Raw genomic sequence first — 22,907 nt, 5'->3', positions numbered from 1 at the left:
AGAAGTTTTAAATTCAGTTCTCTTTTATAATATCTAATTTTAAATTCAGCTTTCTATTATATTATTTAATTCCAGATTAGCAAATAATATTTGGATTTAGATAACCGTCACTTGGTAAATTTATACTTCATTGATAGTTATTGATTTCTTTTGATTATGATATGCTCGGGTATTACACATTATTAACATGGGTTAAGTATTAATGATGGATTAATGTGAAGTTTTAAATAAAAGTTAATCTAACAAAACCATAAACTTGATCGACATTAATGGATAGAAATGATATGGAAAAAAATGAATACCTCTTCCGGATGATGTCCTTGCAGATTAAATTGCTGTAATAAAATTTGGTTAGGTAATAGTGAGACTTGATATGCTAGTGTTTGGTCATAAGTTGGTCAAACCCCTAGTTAGGGTATCGTCAAACAATAGAATCTAGGTTGGTTTTTTTTTTTTTTTGTTATGATTCAATTTGACCCGCTTTTAAAAGGGATCACTATGTAATAATCAATCGAGGTAGATGTTGAATAGGGTATGTGTTCGCCTAAAGGGCAGAGTTGTAAAGACATGTAAATATGTAACCTTAACTATATTAAATGCCAGAGGGGTCTTGCAGTTGAGCAGACCCGGAGATGTAGCCCTTTAGGGGTGAACTCCGAGATCATTCCTGTGTTATGCAGTGTTTTAGTTTCCTTTGTTTCATGCTTTAAGTTATCATGTATGGTTGTTATCTTGTATAAGTGTATGATGGAAAATTAACGAATTTAAATCAAATGCACAAAATCAGACATCTTGAGGAATGTAGTAAATCAGATTCATAAGATATTGTAAATTATGATTTTAGCAAAGTATTTAAAATATGTTAATTAAAGTTGTAATAGTGGAAAGAATCTTGCTAGGTTACATCATTGAATTAACTTGTTATTAAGCATGTAAATTGAACAAATGGGTAGGGGAAACAAAGATAGAATTAATGTTATAATTTCTAAGTTGGAACCTAAAGGATGATCAACATACAGGTAATTACTTTTATCTTCTTAAATAAGCAACGCCATGTTAATTATAATTCCACTATATTGGATGAATATATTTAGTTATTTATGTTGTAATTATAACCACTAATCCTCACCAGATTAACTTGATAATTGGGTGAACTCAACTGGATATCCATAGTTGTAACCTTAATAAAGGAATCTCTTATGATTTCTAAAATGAACTAAAACGGGAAGTATTTGTATAGTTGTTATATCTAAATCTTAGTAAATGTACCTTTTCATATTAACTTCATTTAACCAAAAAAGAGTGATATGCAACAAGATAATTGTATTTCAATCCTAATGGAAGAACGTCTCTATGAACTTATAATTCTAATCTTGAAATGATTAATATCACCTTGCTAAATATATCTTAATTTAAAGGATGAACTCATGTGTTCCTAATACATTTTCATCTTAATGAATTTATCCATCTATTAGTATTATTAAAACTTCAATGAATTCTATGGCTACTCACATCTTACCTTTCATAAAAGAACTACAACTCACTAGTTGGCTATGCATGAAATCAAATGAAGGGATCTCACTCTATTAATTGTAGTTAATCCTTAATGAATGAATCTCGTCTGATTAACCATACTTTTAATATTAAAGGATGATATCAATTGTGAATGGATTCCCTTATCCCAATGAATAGACCTCATTATATTAAACGCTTGGAACCTATTTGAAGGCCTCTAAATGAAATTATGAATTTAAGTGCATTGAATAAATAACCTATCATAGGCCTCCTAACCAACAAAGTAAATGAACGCTTCCTAAAATTCTAAGATGTCATATCTTTGAACACATATATGATCAAGATCTATGCATTATCTCGTAATTAAGATATCCAGTTTAATGGATCTGATGACGCAAGTTGAGTTAGGTGTAAGCTTAGGTAATCGCGAACTCCTTAGGATCGTTTTAGCCTTCCGTTGTGTTATCTAGTTAGAGATAACTTTGAGATAACTTCAATCTATCTTAATATTGTAACTTTTCATTAACGCTCTTAACTATTATTATAAAAAAAAAAAAAAAAATTACACTCTATTTGAGTGTTTTTAACTTAAACCCTTTGGGGTTTCCTGGCGGGGCATTACATAGAAAAAGAAAGCGGTAAGAGGATTAAGTGCTTAAGAACCGATCAAGGAGGAGAATTCACTTCTGGTGAATTCAACAAAAAACCTATGAAGAGAATGGCATCAAGAGGCAACTGTTTGCCCCCCGGACTCCATAGCAGAATGGCCTAGAAGAAATAAACAACCAGACTGTGGTTGAAGCAACTAGAACTATGTTGATCCAAGGAAAGGTTGCTCACACTTTTTGGAGAGAAGTAGTGAGCACTGCAGTCTACACAATGAACCGGGTACTCATCAAAAAGGGTAAGGACAAAACACCTTATGAGTATTGGATCGGTAAGACACCAGTGGTAAGATACTTTAGAGTGTTTGGTAGTAGATGCTATATCAAGAGGAGTGAACATCAGAGCAAGTTTGATGCTAAATGTGATGAGGGAATATTCCTAGGGTATTCCACAAAGAGAAAAGTTCTCAAATGTTTCAACAATAGGACTCAGAGAATTGTTGAAAGCATCAATGTTAGAGTTGATGAAACCTCTGAGAAATTTGAGGAAACCTGTAGTAACCTTCTGGGAACCAGTTGCAAAACACCCAAGCACCAGTAACAATGCTCCTACACCAGTGGATGTTGATGCTGATCAAGATGAGGATGAAGAAGAAAAGAAAAAGGAAACAACTAAGATCATTCCTAGGTATATAAAGCTTAATTATGATCTAAAGCAGATCATAGGAGACAAGGATGCAGGAATTCTTACAAGAAGAAAGATCAGAGAAAACTCTTGCATGATCTCTGAATTTGAGCCTAAAACATTCAGAGAGGCACATAAAGATGAAGAATAGATCAAGGCAATGGAAGAGGAACTTGACCAGATAGAAAAGAATGGTACATGGTCTTTGGTACCCAGACCGGAGCATAAAAATGTCATTGGCACCAAATGGGTTTTCAGGAATAAGTTGAATGAAGATGGCTCAGTGGTTAGAAACAAAGCCAGATTGGTGTGTAAAGGATATGCCCAAGAAGAAGGAGAAAAATATGGAGAAACCTTTGCTCCAGTAGCCAGATTGGAAGGAGTTTGTATGCTTCTTGCATATGCAGCATTCAAGGGATTCAAGGTATATCAAATGGATGTAAAGTCTGCATTTCTAAATGGAATACTAGAAGAGGAGGTGTATATAGAGCAACCAGATGGGTTTTCCCTATCAGAAGATAGTGACATGGTGTGTAGGCTACATAAGGCCTTGTATGGACTAAAGCAAGCGCCTAGAGCATGGTATGAATGCTTGCACTCCCATCTTGTGAAGATTGGATTTGAGAGAATAAGTGAGGATAGTAATATCTACCTGAAGTCAAAAGGAGATCAGATTCTGATCTGTGAGGTATTTGTTGATGATATAATCTTTGGAGGAGATGAGAAGGTGAGTCATGATTTTGCAGATGAAATGAAAAAGGATTTTGAGATGTCATTTATAGGGGAGATTAAGTTCTTCATTGGACTACAAATTCAACAAATGAAAGATGGAATCTTTATCACTAAGTTCAAATATGTCAAAGAGGTGTTGAAAACCTTTGGCATGGAAGACAACAAACCGGTTGGTACACCAATGGTGATCGGTTGTAAATTATCCAAAGAGGATGACTCAGGGTTAGTAAATGAGAAGGACGACTGATCAATGATTGGTAAATTGCACTATGTAGTACATAGCAGACTGGACATTATACATGCAGTGGGCATTGCTGCACGGTTCCAAAAAAGCGTAAGAGAATCCCACTTGGTAGCAGTCAAGCGGATTCTGAGATATCTGAAGGGAACTATTGATTATGGATTATGGTATCCATACAGTAATGATTTCAACCTGAAAGTGTTTATAGATGTTGACTGGGCTGGTAATGTGGATGACCGGAAGAGCACAACCGGTGGTGCATTCTTTCTTGGTGGAAGGCTAGTCTCATGGATGAGTAAGAAAAAAAGTTGTATCTCTCAGTCTACAGTAGAAGCGGAGTATGTTGCAGCATTTATGAACTGCACCCAGACAATTTGGATGAAGCATGTATTAAATGGCTTCAAAGTTCCTGTATCTGAACCAGTAAGTATATTTTGTGACAACACAAGTGCGATTAACATCTCCAAGAATCCGGTTTTACATTCTAGAACCAAGCACTTTGAGCTTAAGTATCATTTCTTAAGGGAAAAGGTTTAGGACAAAGAAGTTGTACTGGAACATGTTTCTAGTAAGGAGTAGTTAGCAGACATATTCACCAAGCCTCTACCAAAGGTTGCTTTTACCTACTTGAGAGGTGAATTAGGGGTGCTTCCCCTTCAAGAGGTGAACTAAAGGTGTGTGCTCCACATCAGTCAAGACTTACATTGATATATTTTTCTCAAGATTGGTGTGTTGAAGGATGCTACTCCTTAGGGGGAGCAGCATAGTAGATCATAGACGTTTATGCCTTCACTTTGGCATTGCTGTCAAAGGGGGAGAAGATGTGAATAGGAGAAGATATCTTTAGTATTGGGGGAGAAGATGTAAAGCTCAGAGATATCTTTGTATATTTCCATCAATGCCAAAGGGGGAGATTGTTGGCATATGTGTAGAGTATGTTGACATGATGATATTGTATGTTGTCATTGATGTCAATATGATGAAGAGTGAACTAGTATATTGAAGTAAGCACTTTCAAGAGAACCGGCATATGCGAAAAAGTGAATCGGTATGTTGAAATGTGAACCGGTATATGTGACAATGTGAACCGGTATATGTGAACAAGTGAAGCGGTATGTTTGTCCAAGAGAACCAGTATGTTGGAATGTGAACCGATATATGGAATGTTTTGTATCAAGGTTTCATATGGTATGACTACCGGTTGGTAGTCTTAGCTTCAGGGTTTCCGGTTAAAGTATTCTATGCCTATGTGACTCAACCGATGATATTGTGTGTTGTGCTAGCATTGTAATGAAGAATAGATTATGTTGCCACATCAGCTTTGTGCGCGTGAAGAATAGTATTCTCTTCATCTTCTGATTCCTCATCTGTGACACCTTCATCAACTACAACAAAATAGTTTCTCCAGTTTCCTCCTTTGAATTTATTGAACCTCTCTAGTTTGTCCTTGCTGTCACCATTAGGACATTTATAGCAATATGTCTTATCTGATTACAAGAAAAGCATTTCAAAGGGAGCTTACCTTTGTATTTATCGATTCCTTTAGGAATTTTCCTGGCAAGAAGAGCTTTGAATTCTATGAGGATCTCCTCATCATCCATTTCTCTGTTTTGTCTTGGTTCACCACTGGTGCATGCTTCTTTTCCTTTTCTGGATGGTACAGCAAAAGATTTAAAAGTTGATTCAGTCTTTTGAACACTGCCATCAAAATTATTTATCTCATAGGTTGTCAACTTTGCAATGATGGAGTCTAGGGATACCTTAGTCTTGTCTATTGATCTCAACTCCTGAATAGCAACAACCCTTATTGCATAGACCGGTAATAAGGATCTCATAACTTTGCTTACCACAGTGGAATATTCCATTTTACCACCTGCACTCTTGATATCTCCAATAACAGTTTTGATTCTTATTCCATACTGTTGAATGGTATCACCTTCAACCATCTGCATGTCTTCAAACTTCCCTCTAAGTCTTTCTTCCTTAGCTTGTTTTACATGCTCATCACTACCATAGATATTCTCAAGTGTGTCCCATACTTCTTTGGGGTTATCTTTATCCTAGACATCAATAAACTCAATGTCAAATAAGTTGTTGATTAGGGTTTCCATGACTTGCCCATTCTCCTATATTTTTCTCTTTTGATCATTGGTGAGAGTACCGATAGGAATAACAAAAACATTCTCAACATAGCTCTAGTGTTGAGCACCCATGCTTTTGATGTAAATCTTCATTCTGTCCTTACAAATTTTGAAGTTATCTCTGTTGAACTTTGGACCTTCTCTCTTCATCATTACAATAGGATCTTTCCCTTAAGTGGTTAAGCTTACAACACAGAGGACCTGGAGGATGCTCTGATACCAATTGATAACTCAATGATGAGTAATGAGTACCAAACCGGTACTGAGAGGGGGGGGTGAATCAATACAGGCACAATCTCTTCTTCCTAACCAATTTGACTGCAAACACTGCAAATGTTTGACAGACAGTAACACCGGTCTGAAACAGAGTGCAATTGATAAAGCTAAGAATAACTGTGACAAGCATTAATCGGTTTGATCACTTAGCTTTCCACTCAACTTAATACTACACTTCCATTTCACCCTTATGCATGAATAGGTAATCTATCATAAGAAATATAATAATGGCTAGATCAACATGATTTACCTGCAGACACAAATCACTTAAATCATCACATGAAAAATACTACACATGACACAGATTTTACACATGGAAACCCAACTGGGAAAAACCACGGTGGGGATGAATACGCACAAGCTTCTTTTGAACTCTTTAGAAGTCTGCTCTGTTAGGAGCCTAGTCCGGTTAGAGACTGTTACAATGGGTTCTGCTAGGAACCGATCCTGTTAGAGATCACCCGGTTAAGTGATGGCTAAATACCTGGTTAATGGTTAAACCCTGTTAGAGGATTTCAAGAACTCAATGATTTTGAGTCACCTGGTTAAAGGATTTATAGCAAGTTGATTAAAGCTACTCGGTTAAGGGATTTTCCAACTGTTGAAGTGGTTAAAGATCAACAGGTATTACAATGATCTGATAGTAGCACTCAATGCCTAATACAAATCCGCTTAAGTTCCTTCCTTCTGCACACACACAATGCAGGATTCAATCCTCTTATCTCATCTGGTCTGGCAGGAATCATGTATCTCTTCACTTGGATACACACACACCATTTGCCAACAACTTCAAAAAAAAACATAACATCAACCTTATAGGAAACAGGTAGGTCAGTGGCATAAACCCTAAACCCTAAACATTTAGGTTAAGCAATTCAGGCGGTTCAATCCTGTCCATTAAACACTTTGCATTTGAATACAAAAGTCTTGAACATATCTCAAGACATTCTCCATCGTTCATTCTTCACCGTTTTCATGGCAGCTTGTAACCCATCACACATTCTCCACCGTTTACAGGGACTTCGCACATTCCCAAGGTAGATAGGATCAATCTCCTTCATGCAAGATCCTTCACATTCTCAAGTTGACGTGGAAACACAATCGGATCTTCATTACAATGCTAACTCATCACACAATGTCATCGGTTGAGTCACACAGGCTTGGAACACTTCAACCGGAAACCCTTAAGCTAAGACTACCAACCGGTAGTCATATCATGTTTAGTCCTCATAGAGAACATTCCATATGCCAGTTCACATTTCATCATACCAGTTCTTTTGGACAAACATACCACTTCACCTATTGCTCAATATACCAATTTATATCATTATACCGGTTCACTTTACCAACTGTTTGGCTTCAATATACCTGTTCACTTCTTTGCACATATATCGGTTCACCACATTGTACCGGTTCACATTTCAACATATTGTCGGTTCACTCTTCAATCATATTGACATAAATGACAGCATAATATCATCATGTCAACATACTCAGCACAAATGCCAACAATTGTCTATTGTGCTAGCATTGTAATGAAGAATAGATTGTGTTGCCACGTCAGCTCTGTGCGCGTGAAGGATCTTGCATGAAGGAGATTGATTCTATCTACCTCAAGAATGTGTGAAGTCTCTAAAAATGGTGGAGAACGCGTGATGGGTTATTGCCTCTAAGATGCGGTGAAGAACAAACGATGGAGAACGTCTTGAGATCTGTTCAAGACCGTTATATTCAAAGCAAAGTGTTCAATGGTCAGGATTGAACCGACTGAATTGCTTAACCTAAATGTTTAGGGTTTAGGGTTTATGCTATCGACCTATCTGTTTCCTATAAGGTCAATGTTTTTTTTCATGTTGAGGTTGTTGGCAAATGTTGTGTGTGTATCTAAGTGCAAAGATACGTGATTCTTGCCAGACCAGATATGAGAATAGATACCTGCAGAGCATGAGTGCAGAAGGAAGGAACTGAAGCAGATCTGCATTGGCATTGAGTGTTGTTACCAGATCATTGTAATACTTGTTGACCTCTGACCACTTCAATAGTTGGAAAATCCCTTAATAGGGTAGCTTTAATCGGCTTGCTGTAAATCCTTTAACAGGGTGACTCAAAATCATTGAGTTCTAAAAAATCCTCTAACAAGGTAACCTTTAACCGGGTTTAACCCTTAACTGGGTATGTTAGCCATCCCTTAACCAGGTGATCCCTAGCAGGATCGGTTCCTAATAAAACCTATTGTAAATTCTTTAACCGGACTAGGCTCCTAACAGAGCGGACTTCAAAAGGGTTCAAAGAACAGCTTGTGGGTATTCATCCCCACCGTGGTTTTTTCCAATTGGGTTTCCACATGAAAAATATGTGTGTTATGTGTGATACTTTTCATATGATGCTTTGTTATTCTCTTTTAAGCGGTAAATCATGTTGAACCTGTAAGTCTTTACATTCCTATTAAAGTATTATTAGTGTATGCATATGGGTGAAGTGGAAATAAGATGCTAGATTGTGTGGAAAGCTGAGTTACCGGTTTATGTCTTTCTCTGTGCTTAACCGGTGGTAATCTGGTTTAGACCGGTGTTATTGCTTGCCAGTCAAATGGCAGGGTTCTCAGTCTAATCGGTTCAAGAGAAACTATTTTTATCAGTACTGATTCACCCCCCCCCCCTTCTCAGTATCGGTTTGGTACTAACTGGTCATCATTGATTTATCATAGTCTTGCTTGCAATCTTCCTTTGGGACATGGAATTATTTTTTAATCTTTGCATCATATGAAGGTTTAGTAAATGTACATTCTTGCATTGTGAAAATTACTAAGAAGTTCATTTGCCTCGTTGTTGAGAGAAGCGACAAAAGTGATGAGACTAAAGAGTATATGAAGGTTACTCCATTATGCTAGGTGAATATAAAAATATAAACTTTCTCTCTAATAACATGTTGTCGATATACAAGGTTGTGAGCTCCTCTCGAGTCTTTACACCTTTGAAAGAATATACCTATTTAAGTTGTATGTATTACTAGAGATTGTTTGGTTTGTTGTAGTTAGATGGGCTTGGTTGAGGACTTCATTTCAATGCAAGAGATCTTATCTTCATTGATATGTTGTTCAGTCTTTGTGAAGAACCTCTGTTAAGTGAGGAATTTGAGATGTTATTAACTTGATTCAGATGCAAAAAATTTTGTTTAATAACTATTTAATATTGAATTTGATCTTTTGTATCAAAAGGTAATATTATTGTTGATTGAGAGCTAAATATTGTATATCAGATCAAGTAAACCAATGGAATTCTATTTCTATATTTGAGTCTATCTCAAAGCATATTTTGACAATTTAAATTGATTAGAAAGAGGAAAAATTGGAGTTAATTCCTTTTGGGTCTTTAAATTGGGAACATGAATAATATTGACATGGCTTGGATTAGGCTCTTTATTTTGCAAGGATTCATCTCTACAGGGGAGAGCATCAAGAAAAGTGCCAATGATATCATCCTCTTGCTCCAAGTTATCTTCATGAGTAAGACAAACTTTGAGAGAGGGACAAACATAATTCATCAATGCTTCATATCTAGAATGGAGGTCATTGAAGTGAATAGAAGGTGAGGTATCATTAGGAAAAGTAGCAATGACATCACCCTCTTTCACTAAATTATCCTTGTGGGGGAGGTAATTTTAAGAAAAGGTTCAACATCATTCCTCAAAGCTTCATCCTTGCGAGGGAGATTTTTGAATGAATTAATAATCTCTTCTTGCACCAAAATGTCCTCATGGGTGTGGCTAATTTAGGAAAGGGAAGAGGATAGTTATGGATAGAAGGAAGAGATAAGTTATCATCGTATGCATAAAATGGAATTTCATGAATGTCTTGAATAAAACTTGAAATTAAACTAGCAAAAGAAGATAACAACTCCATTCATCAAATGCACTATGACTAAACAATACACTCATATGCCATATTAATCAATGATGATATAAACAAATCAATGATCAAACAATATATGTCATGAATTTATGAAAATTTCATGACAAATTAGATCTGAAACTAAAAATTAGAAGTTAAATGCAAATGTAAGAAAAGTTGGGTTCACCAAAATGAAATGTAGGAAAATGGAGTTCACTAGCCTAAACATCCAAACCAAGAATCAAACCCAATCCCATCAAGTTCATTGGAGAATAATTAACTAGGACCAACTTCAATCCATTAGAAAAGTTAGGCATTGTGATTAATTGTTCTCTTTTGGTTGTTGATAATTGGATAATGATTTAGATGTGGAAATGCAAAATCTAAGCTAGATGATGCAAAATTTGGCAATAGGTAGCATAAACAGATAGATACAAAACAAAGAGTCAACTAAGATGTGCATAATTTGAAATTAAGTGAAAATAGAAACTTGTGACAACAAGAAAAACTCAAAATGGTTGGTCACTAGAGCTAGGCGGCATAGTCCAGTCAAGTATCCAAGTGCAAACATGGCTCAAATTTGATCTCAAGAGCCTCCAAACTATTTTCTTGTCAAATTTTAGGTCAAATCACCAATACTATGGTGTCGGGCACCATACACTAGGTCGAATAGGGAACTAAGCACCTTAGACCTTGCCTTTTTAGCTAAATTTTGTCTAGTAGCCTCTATCTTAGTATGCTTTGTGCTCTTGTACTTGCAAACTGATTCTAGAACCTATTTTTGAGCCTACAAATGCACAAAATAAGAGGAAATTGGTGTTCAACTGTATAGGAGCTTGCCTAATTCAAAACCCTGGGTGGTTGATAATTTCCACTATGATAATGATTGATTAGAAAAGAGATCTTACCCTTGGTAGGGCAGAGGCTAAATCTGAAATGAAATGTTGAATTGAAGTGCTAAAATGAAATGATTATACCTTTGTTTGATGATGAAATTCCCTTTAGATGATTCCCCAAGTGTTGATGAAATAACATGGTAAATCATAAAAAAATCTATCATGAAAACATACTTGAAGACACCTTTATGTAGCTTGATGCTCCTTGTACTCAGATTTGTTTTTGAATGAAGAATATTTGCTCTTGAATTGGAATGATAGCTTATGCAAGGATGTTTAAATAAATTAGAGATTAGGGGTCTTATATAGGGTTCTCAAGGTATACTTTGCATTTTGGCCTACTTCCAATGAACAAATCCAAATTTCAAAACTAGATTCTGCAATGTTACGACCAACATATTAATCTCCCAAAAATTCAATAAAAATGTATCGGTCACAGTAGCTAATTGACAGTGACTCGACAAAATGTGCCTCACTTTTGTGGGAAGCAATACAATAGGGCCCTCATATTGGATCTCGAATTTAAATTTGGATTCCCAAATTTTAATTGTGGAATATGCCTTGAAATATAAAATAAGATAGAACCCAAACAAACTTGGAATGACATGGGAGAGGGTACACTAAAGCAAGGGCCCAAAAGTAGTTTAAAATTGTAAAGGGGTTACATTCTATGATGCTATACCAATTCAAATAATAGACTCTTTACCAACCTATTTTGACTAATTCTTTTTGGTGAGGAAGACTTGAGAACCAACACATCTATAGTGTTCTCTCATTTTTCTTCTCTCTTCTCTCTATTTTCTCATGCTTTTTTTAGAAATGAATTACCCCCCCCCTTTCTAAGAAGGATACCTCATAGAGGAAATAACCATCCAACTTATCCATAAATGTGTGTAATAGCCAATTATCCTTAAACCCAACACCTCCCATTTTCTTCCTTTTTCAAGGTGTGATTTTTGTCACTTTTGAAATGCCCATCATAAAAGGGGTCAAAATTATTGCTTATGTGTTTTAAACCTTAAAAATGACTCTTAACCCACAACCCTATGTCCAAGGGCTTTAAGGGGACATAAAATGTGATATAATAATCACTAAAATTAATTCTAAATTGTAAAAATAATGTTAAATTACAATTGACAACCTAAATCTGCAAATTTACTTCTTAACTCACACTCCAAAGACCCTTCTCTTCAATACAATGACATTACATATATAAAGACAATATGTTCTATCATAGAGACAATTGCAAATCACAAGACAAGACATACATCATATAATGAATGACATGGATCTCTCTAAATAGACTACGTCAACTTATTAGGTTTCCACAACAAGGTCATCATGTAACTTTTCCCATTACCATTGACTTAAGGACATCACGTGCACTTGATAAACATTATTAGTGCATCATTAAATATATATTAAATAGATAAAACAATGATTGTAGATTAAGGTACTCATGTCCAAATTGTCACAAGACATTGTTTTGGTGTTGGAGGAAGTGACAATGGTGGAATGGCTTCCCTTCCTTGCAAACTTTTGAACCAATTTTCTAATGCAACATAGAGCTAAGACTACAAAGGGTTGTGAGTTTCTAAAAAGGGTCAACAAATTTGAGTCATTTATGATTTGGAATGGCTACATTAATTTGATCATATGGCTCATGCAACATAGAGCTCAAACTACAAAGGGAAGTGAGTTTCTCAAAAGGGTCAACAACTTGGAGTCATTTATGATTTGGAATGGCTACATGAATTTGATCATATGGCTCATGATACTTGAATCCCATGATAAAATTCATGGCTTTGGTATTTTTTTATAAAACATATAAAAGTAGTATAGTTTAATAGTTTAGTGTTCATATTTTTGTGTGATCCTTGAGACGATAGTAGTATAAATTAGGAGGCTATTGCCAAATTTGTGTTTGGCTCTCTAAGTGGAACTATGCTTGGGTTTTCAATATAATAAACAAACCTATGTAAAAAAAAATAATTAATACAATGGTGTAGACCTAGCTACAAACTTACCTAGCAAAAAACAGATATGATATAATATAAATATAATAATTTAATCTAAAATAAAAACATAAATATAATTTAATTTAATCTAAAATAAAAACATAAATATAATTTAATTTAATATTTGATATTAATATTAATATAATAATTAAATTATAAATAATGTGGGGATGACCCTATAGTGTGACGATAAGTTACGAGCCCTGTTGATAGGGCGGTCATGAGTTCAAAACTCGTGCCCTTCACCTCGCAGGTGCCCCCGACACCAGAGGCAACAACAACCATCATGGAGGCGGTAGTGGCAGCAAAGGATACGACAGTGGTGGCAATGGACGAGAGTTATAAGGAGAGGGCACTGCCACTGTGGAGAGATGAGGAGATAAGCTTAACACAACAAAGAGATAAGGATTTGTTGATGTAGAAGGAGTTGTTGGCAGCACCATGGAGATATAAGGAGATACCTATGTGCAGGTGATGGAGATATAAGGTGACGCCTGTGTGCGGTGACGAAGATATGGTTTCGCATGTGCGAGGAAAAGGAGATATAAGGGTGAGATTCCATGCACATGCAACATAGTGATAAGGTGGAAATGCCATGCGCACACAATGGCAAAAACATCTCTGGGGATGAGGTCCCTCAAAAATGTGGCCTCACTGGTTCATAGCTCCAGTCAAAAGCGTTAACGGCTTTGGCCCCTTACCAATAAAAAAAGTAAAAAATAAATAAATAATGTAGTATAATATTTAATGTAAATTATATTATGTTATAGTAATATATAATTTATAATATTAATATCATATAATGTGTTATAGATATAAATATACAAATTGAAGTTTTATGAAGACAAAAATAAATATAATAGTGTTTCTTTTGCTAGGTAAGATTGCACTTAGGGCTCATCCATTATATTTATCATAATAAAATATTACATTGTTGTTTGATCATTATATTACAAAATCCAAATAGAGTCTCGCTTGGTAGGCCAATCTCAAATTTGGCAAATATCTCCTGGTCTACATCACTATCTTCTCAAGGGTAATATAATTTCTTGAGTTATTAGTTGGTAACACATATACTAATGAAAATACTTATAGATTTATATAATGACATCATAGTCTATTGATGTATTTTTTAGGCATCTTGGCCCAAGTGGGCAAATTCATGCATCCATTCCAAATCAAAAATTGGCTCTAGGTTTGTGACTTGCTTTAAAAACTCACAACCTCACACAAATTTGGATTTGTGTTGCATCAAGGAGTTGGTTGAAATATTTCAAAGGAAAGAGAGTCATTCTATGATGGTTGCATCCTCCTATTAGGAAAACAATGTCTCAACCTTACAATAATATGTATTGTTGATAAAAGATTACTATTGATACGTGAGCATGAGGGGTTGCAAGGGGGTACCCCACTTGCGGGTTCCAATCACTTGATCGGCTAGGGATTAGGGAGCAGTGCACCTCCATGGGGGTTTTGGGGGACATCGCACCCTTGAAATGAAATTTTATTGATAATTTATCATTGTGAATCCTAATAGTTTGTCATTAGGTCATAGATCTAACGATGGATATTTTGTGTGCTTTGTTTGCCCTAGAAGGAAACCCTATATTATGAGGGCATCATATTATTGTAGACACCTAAAAATGTCTCATTAACTCTACACTAATTATTCATCTATTTAATTAAGTAACTCTTTAATTATTTGATTAAACTAACTATTCCTTCTAATCATCACCCTTCAACACTTCTAATTATTCTATTTCTATTCTCAAATCATTTTAATCAGTTAACCCTATCTCAATTATTAATTAAATATCAATTATTTAATTAATTGCAACCTTTTCCTTAGTTAAATAATCTTTATTATTTAATTAATTCTATCTCCTAAGCTTAAATAATTTCATTTAAATTATTTAAATTAATTAACTTATTCCTCCAATTCCCCAAATTATAATTTCAATTAATTCCATCTAATTTCATTTCATATTTCCCCAAATTCGAATTTCACTTCATTTCAATTAATTTCACATTTCCCCAAATCTGAATTTCAGTTAATTTCATGTGCATTTCAGCATTCGAAAGTCCAAATTCAAATTCAAATTGAAAATGAAAATCAAATTCAATTTCAAATTCCTACAACACATGCTAAATCAGAATTGATTGATCAAATCAGTTGTCTAATCAGTTAACTCATCAATCATCCTTTTTTAACTCTCAATCATCTTTTTCTGACTAATCAATCAATTCAGTCATCTCCCCAATCTATTCAGTTCACTCTTCCATCTATTTAGTTCACTCTTCAATCTATTCAGTTGACTACTCAATCAAATGAATTAACAAATTAATTAAATGAGTTCACTGATCAAACAATTTCAGTTATCTATCAATCAACACTTGAGTTCTATTTCTCACCCCCTTTGTGTTGAAAATCTATAAATTCAACCTCTTTTCATCAATTCAAGTTAGCTTTTTTAGAATCACAAAATCAAAGTCTTCAAAGTATTTGTATGCAGGAAATTGGTGCAATACCTGAGAGCCATCAACCACTCAAATTGGAGAAGCACAATGGAAGCAAAGATGCAAAATGAGGGAGTTCTTATTTGAATTCATTCTTTATTTCTTGTATTGATTTTCATTTATTATGTTTGTTTGTGTGTTAATTAGTTGAGAATTGGCGATTTGTTCTTATTTTCTAATTAGCTTAATACATTCATGACATTTAGGCATAGAAATAATTATGACCATGTATTGTGATGTATTTGAAGAGTTTGATGTTTATTGAGTTTCCTTTGGATTTCCTTTGGTGATAATCTTGTGAGAAGCTTGCTCTGCAAGTATATTGTAATCTATTGTTGATTGTAAATCAATGTATTGTGGTATGCATGTTATTTATGTTTTTTTTTTTTTAAGTTTCTATAACATTTGTAAAGATCTATAAAAGTTATGCATTACCCTCCTATCAAGATTAGTGTAAGAAGTTGTTCCACTACCTTAACCTCCTTACACCTCCAACACCTTCATAATATTCCCTGACCTTAGATCTCCAAACCTTTAATGATGCTTGTAGCGTCCTAAATTGTACTCCCTTACAATTTTATCCTCATTTGAACCCTCACCTTGATGTTTGACCCCTGAGGCCTAATTGAAGCCCTTATTCTACTCACACCATGCACCAAACTTAATATTTCTAACACCTACACTCTCTCCCCCAAAATATTGAGTCTCTAATTGTCCAGGACCAAGGTGCCCACACCCTGGTCCTTAGGGACTAGATCACCCACACCTCAGTCCTCCCAATTAGGGCCCATTTTGGGGCCTCTCAACAGTAACTTGAAATGGGCGGGAACCTAGATCCCTTGTTGGCTCATATTGGAAAATTAATTTATTTTTTGACCAAGCATGTATAAAAGGAGGTCTACCCCTCTCATTTTAAACCTAACAATCATTCGATCAATCAATTGGAACAGTCAAGCATTCAAATTCAAGTGAGCAAGCAATTAGTCTGCTTTCAAGCATTGGAGCATAAGTAAAGTCAAGATTCAAGCATTGGAGATGACATTCATGTTCTATGTTTTATGAAGAATAACTACATGAAACCCTAATTCCTTCTGAAGACAAACAAAATGTCATTAAATGGTATAACATTAGTGTTTTAGGCATTTTCAACATTTCCCTCAAAAGGAAATCATTTCCATTATAGTACATCATTTACATTTCAATTATATTTCATGGTTAATTCCAAAAGTGGGGTTTGACCTAAGGCAAACCCCTATTCCCAACCATTTTACCTTCTATATTTTGTGCAGGAATAGGTACAAAGCTGCAATTTTTAGAATCAACATTATTCATAGAGACGAACTCCTTTTTGGAAGGCGAAAAGTTTGGAGAACCAGAACGACGAGCATTTTGGTCTCAACAATTTAGGATGACCTTTTGGGAACAGATCTGAACACTCACATATTTCTCAGATCTAGGTTTGTGGCTCTATTTGATAACTTTAGCTCACTGTTTATGCATAATTGCTTCAATTTCAGCACATTTACCCTAATTTCAACATTTTCACAATTCAACTTAAAAAGAGGGAATCAAACTCCAACTAGTGAATCTAACTAGAATTATCAGCCCTATCCTTATGGGATTGAGGCTAGATCTATTAGATTCACCCCTCTTTAATGTAATTGGTCCCTAAGCAAAAATTAAGGGTTTTACTACATCTACTAGGTGAAACCCTAATTTTTCACCTATTACATTTTTGGTGAACCCGACATCTTACACCTTAAATTTTGATTTATGTTTTCACATTTGATTATTTATGCAATTTAAAATTCAAATTTGCAATCATAGATCTAATTTTTTATCGAATTACATAAATTTAGTGGTTGAATTCACAAAAAAAACTTAATTTATAATTCTTAAATTTAATTGTGGGTTGCATAATTTTTCAAATTTATTTTCAGATCTAATCACTGTGTTATGATCTAGATGCATTTATCTTTCAAATTCGCAAATCACATTGCTTAATTAATTGGTTAATCAATCACTTTTACAAAATTTGCATTGTTTAATCACAATTTTCAAATTTCAAATTCAAATTTCTCTCCTTTGTACATGAGTTTGACTACCATTAGTCCTAGCTACAATATTCCCATGAGAAGAAGTTGTAGAATTGAGATTTCCAAGGTTTAATTTATTAAGGATATGGAGCCTAATTTGGCTAACTTATTTCATGAGAATGTTGGTGGTTCCTCTAACCTAACAAATGATGTCATTTATCCTCATTCTTTTCATAATTCTCATGATGTGGATGAATCACTAATTAGGGTTTTTGTTGATCAATTGGAGAAGATTGACAATGAAATTGAAAATATTCAACAATTGACGAGTCAACAATACCCATAAAGTGAGGCAATCCCATTGATTGAAGGATTAAATAGAATGGTTAAAAGTGACAAAATTGGTGTTGATTTGTTACGTGGCCTTGCTCATATTGTTGACACTAATATCATGCCTATGAAAATTTGTGTTGACGTCCTTGGTTACACTCAAGCTACTATTCAATTCAATCATCCCATTCCTACGCCTACATCCTTGCCTAGTGTGCCTACTTTCACATATTCTATCATGACTACTTCTACACAAAATTTTAATCCTACACATGTTAGTCAAGGGGACAAATTCGTTAATAAAAATGCTTTTATACCTCCTTTCGTGAGTCTTCCATTTTTGACCCAATCATCTCCCATACCTACATATTATAGTGTTCAACCTCCTTACTCTCAACCTCCACCTACATACAATAATGTTACTCCTCCATCATAATCTAACATGTCCAATTTCAATCTATCCATTGAAGCAACCATTAATAACTTAGCTCAAACCATTTCATCCCTACAACAACAATTGGCTCCCATTACCCAATCCAAGTTTAATGTGCCCACATTTGATATAGTGAGCCCATTATCCGATGACATTGTCTATGTTGTCCCTCCTAAACATATGGAAGTCCCTCAATTGGAGCTTTACAATAGAAAAAGTTATCCCTTGATTCATGTGAAAACATTTCAAACTTATGTAGTGACTTCGCTCATGATCAAAGACTGATGGCTAAATTGTTTTCTCAAACCTTTAGGGATAAAGTTTTGCAATGCCATTTTTCTTTGCCTCCTTATTTTATTACATCATTTGAGCAACTAGCTAAAGCTTTCATTCAACGATTTCACAATAATATTGGTTTTAAAATTATTTTGACTGATTTGATTCATTGTAAGAAAGGTGTTAAGGAAAAAGTGAGTGGTTTTATTGGTAGATACAAACATTTGTATTCTCGAATTGCTTATCCTATTCTTGATCAAGATGTTCAAATAAATTTTATTGCTAATTTACGAAAAGACATTAGGGATAAGCTTCTCTTTTTTGAGTTTACTTCCTTTTCTCAGTTGTGTGCAGTGCTTCAAAATTATCAGCTTCAAGTGAGTCAATTTGAACCATCTCCTTCAATGGCTTTGGTTGATAAGAATGAGAGTGCTCAACGATCTTCTGTGAAGTTTAAACCAAACAAGGGATACATCAAGTTAAATTACAACATCAGTACTCAAGTGGCAACCATGACATTAGATGTGGCCCCTCTATCCAAATACTTTAAAAAGAATTTACTCCTTTTTTTTCAGAATCTTTGCATAACAATGATAAAATTGATAAATAAAAATATGTTGAAACTTCCTCCCATCAAGCCAATTGATACCTCCAAACCTTTTCCACCTTATCATGATCCCAAAGCCTTTTGGCCAATTCATTGTCAACCCAGTCATGATACTGAGAAGTTTTATACCTTAAGGAGTAGGATTCAATAATTTATTGATAGCAATACCATATCTGTAGCCGGTGTGAATGACAAAGAAAAAAAAAATATAGCTCTTACTAATCAAAACCTCCAAATCTTCACCAATCCTTTGCCTTACCATTTTACTAATATCATTGAGTCTGGGCCTCTTGCATATTCTCCCAATGACCTTGTCTTTGAATCTAATAATGTGGTGAATCTTATTGATAAACCTACATCGCCTATGGACCTATATATTACCTTTGACTCTAGTGAGACTATTGATACACCTAATGGCCCACCATATATCACTGTGAAGATCAAAGACAAACTCTCACGAGGGGTGCTTACTGATCTAGCATGTATGGTGAATGTGATAACTGAAAAATATCTTTATAGTTTACAATTGCATCAAGTAACATATTGTAAATATGATGTAGTGGTTAAGGTGTATGATGGTTTTTCTTGCCCCACTATTAGTTCTATCACTCTTCCCATTGAGGTTGGCACTAAGAGCTTAGATGTCATTTTCCTGACATCTCCTATTTTTTAACCTAGTAGACCTTCTCCCATTCCTCCCTCTTTAAAGGAATAGAATAAGCCTATGTCTACCTAAACCTTCACAACCCTTAGCCAAAACTAAAAGAAACCATTGTGTGAGAGAATGTCGATGAAGACGTCATGCTAAGGCTCATGAACTTGCTTCTCAACCTATCTCCTCCCTAAAGACACCAAATGTTGACTTGGTCCCATTTGTCCATCCTTCACCTAACCATAGGGAGGAAGTTCAACCTAAATCACCAAGATTAAAAATACTTAAGAAAGATGATGGTTTGTGATCTATTCATATTAGAGATCCTGTTTTTAGTAATATTGATGAAGGAATGGATGAAAATGATTTTCATGCTAACAATGTTAATGATAATGATTCTAACAATAAATATGAGCTTGTTGATGTTGACAATGATTTATCTAAACAATTTTTAAAATCATTAATCCTAGCTCTTAGTAACAGACAAAGTGACTCATCATTAGAGCATGACACTTGTTTGGAACTTGTGGTAGCTCCATCTACTATGCTTGAAGTTCCTCCTCTTGCATCTTGTCCATCTTCACAAAAAAAATGTTCAACAAGATAGGGAGGTGGATTATTTGCTTGATTAGCTTCATTCGTGTCATAGATTCTCTCTCCTCTCTTGCTCTTTCTGTTGTGACACTCTTCTATTTATATCTCACTTCTTCTATTTGTTGTCCCTTGTTTTGTCTACTCGAGGATGATGCAAAGTGTTGAGATCACTTTTGGTCTCTTCTATGTCGACTCAAAAGACACATTTGCCCTTCTTCCATTGTGATTGTTCTTTAACTAGCTTTGGGGGATGAGATCAATTCAATGCAAATATATTTCATGATATACATTATTTATCATAAGAACATACTGACTCCAGAGTTAGTGGATCCATTGTGTGTTCTATGTTTTGTGACTATTATCCTTTGATTTGTCCTTTCTTAGGGGCATCTCATTGTGGTAACATGCTTGTATTTGGATGCATGCTACCTTAAAGTGATTGATCCCGATAGGGCGTATGCAATAGCTTTAACGTGGGGGAATACACTCCACTCAATGTTTCACTTTATGCACACACTATCACATATCTCAATACTCAAGTTACTTTACAAACTGAGCCTTTTGCTTTGTAATTTGGTATTTTCTTTTTCATGTTTCATGGTAAGCGAACCTTACTAGGCTACCAGTCATGATTGCCTCTCCTTTTCCTCTTTTTGATGTCCCTTTTATCTTTATGTTCAAGTAGTAGGATCCTAAATTCCCTTGGGGCTTAGCATATCTTGCCTTTTTGATGACTCGATGAAAGACTTTCAATGGAAACTTTTATACTTTTTGAGAGTATGCTTACTCTCATACTCCCCCTAAAGTGGGGACTAAATGTAGCATCCTAAATTGTACTCCCTTACAATTTTGTCCTCATTTGGGGCCCCACCTTGGCATTCATCCCCTGAGGCCTAATTGGACCCTTGATTATGCTCACACCGTCCACCAAACTTAATATTTTCAACACCTACACTCTCTCCCCCAAAATCCTGAGTCCCTAATTAGCCAGGACCAGGGTGCCCACACCCTGGTCCTCAGGGACTAGAGCCCCCATGCCCTAGTCCTCCCAAATAGAGCCCATTTTGGGGCCTCTCAATGGTAACTTAATATGGGTGAAAACCTAGATCTCATGTCGGCTCATGTCAAAAAAATAATTTATTTTTCGACCAAGCATGTATAAAAGGAGGTCTACCCCTCTCATTTTAATCCTAACAATCATCCGATCAATCAATTCAAGAAATCAAGCATTCAAATTCAAGTGAGCAAGAAATCAGTCTTCTTCAAGCATTGGAGCATAAGTAAAGTCAAAATGCAAGCATTAGAGATGACATTCATGTTTTATGTTTTATGAAGAATACCTACATGAAACCCTAATTCATTATGAAGAAAAAAAAAACTTCATTAAAAGGTATAACATTAGTGTTTCAGATATTTTCAACATTTCCCTCAAAAGGAAATCATTTTCATTACAGTACTTCATTTACATTTCAATTTTATTTCATGGTTAATTCCACAACTGAGGTTTGACCTAAGGCAAACCCCTATTCCAAACCATTTTCCCTTCTCTACTATGTGCAGGAACAGGTACATAGTTGCAATTTTCAAAATTAACATTATTCATAGAGACAAACAGATTCCCTTTTGGATGGAAAAAAGTTCAGAGGACAAGAGTGACGAGCATTCTGACAATTCAAGATGAACTTTTTGGAACAGATCCGAACACTCACATATTGCTTAGATCAAGGTTCATGGCTCTGTTTGATGACTATAGCTCACTGTTTATGCATAATTGCTTCAATTTCAACACATTTACCCTAATTTTAGCATTTGCACAATTCAACTTAAAAAGAGGGAATCAAACTCCAACCAGTGAATCTAATCAAAATTCTCGGCCCTATCCTTGTTGGATTGAGGTTAGATGTATTTGATTCAACCCTCTTTAATGTAATTGGTCCCTAAAAAAAAATTAAGGATTTTACTACATCTATTAGGTGAAACCCTAATATTTCACCTATTACAATGTCACTCAAACACTTCCTCTAGACCACTTAGGAGCTGTGGATTAAAATCCTAAATTAGTTACCTTAGAGGCCTCTTCTTTTTTGGGTTTTGATGGCTCGGCTCCTCATTTTCCCACTTGTTAGTTGAGTGGGGTTTTGAACATAACACTTTTGTTTAGCCTCCACAAATTCATGCTATGTTGCCACATGTCCTTCTCATTGCGCCCTCGCAAAAGTCAAGCAAATTCGTTCCTTCACGCCAGACTCGCCACATGTCTCACTAGCAGAGTTTTCTTGAGGAATACCCCCCCCCCCCCCAACCTACCAAATGTCATAATCGCAGAATTTTCCCAGGAAGAAGGATGAAAAGTGAAATGGAAGTCTGTCTAGCTACCACCTGTCCCGTGTCCAAGCAAACAACCATTCATGGGAAGGACAAATTTCTGAGGATCGTCATAGCATGAAGGAGATGTGGGTCGTGT

This window comes from Cryptomeria japonica, chromosome 7 (genome assembly GCF_030272615.1).
Source record: "Cryptomeria japonica chromosome 7, Sugi_1.0, whole genome shotgun sequence".
Classification (NCBI taxonomy): Eukaryota; Viridiplantae; Streptophyta; class Pinopsida; order Cupressales; family Cupressaceae; genus Cryptomeria; species Cryptomeria japonica.
Note: the sequence above shows the minus strand (reverse complement) of the source record.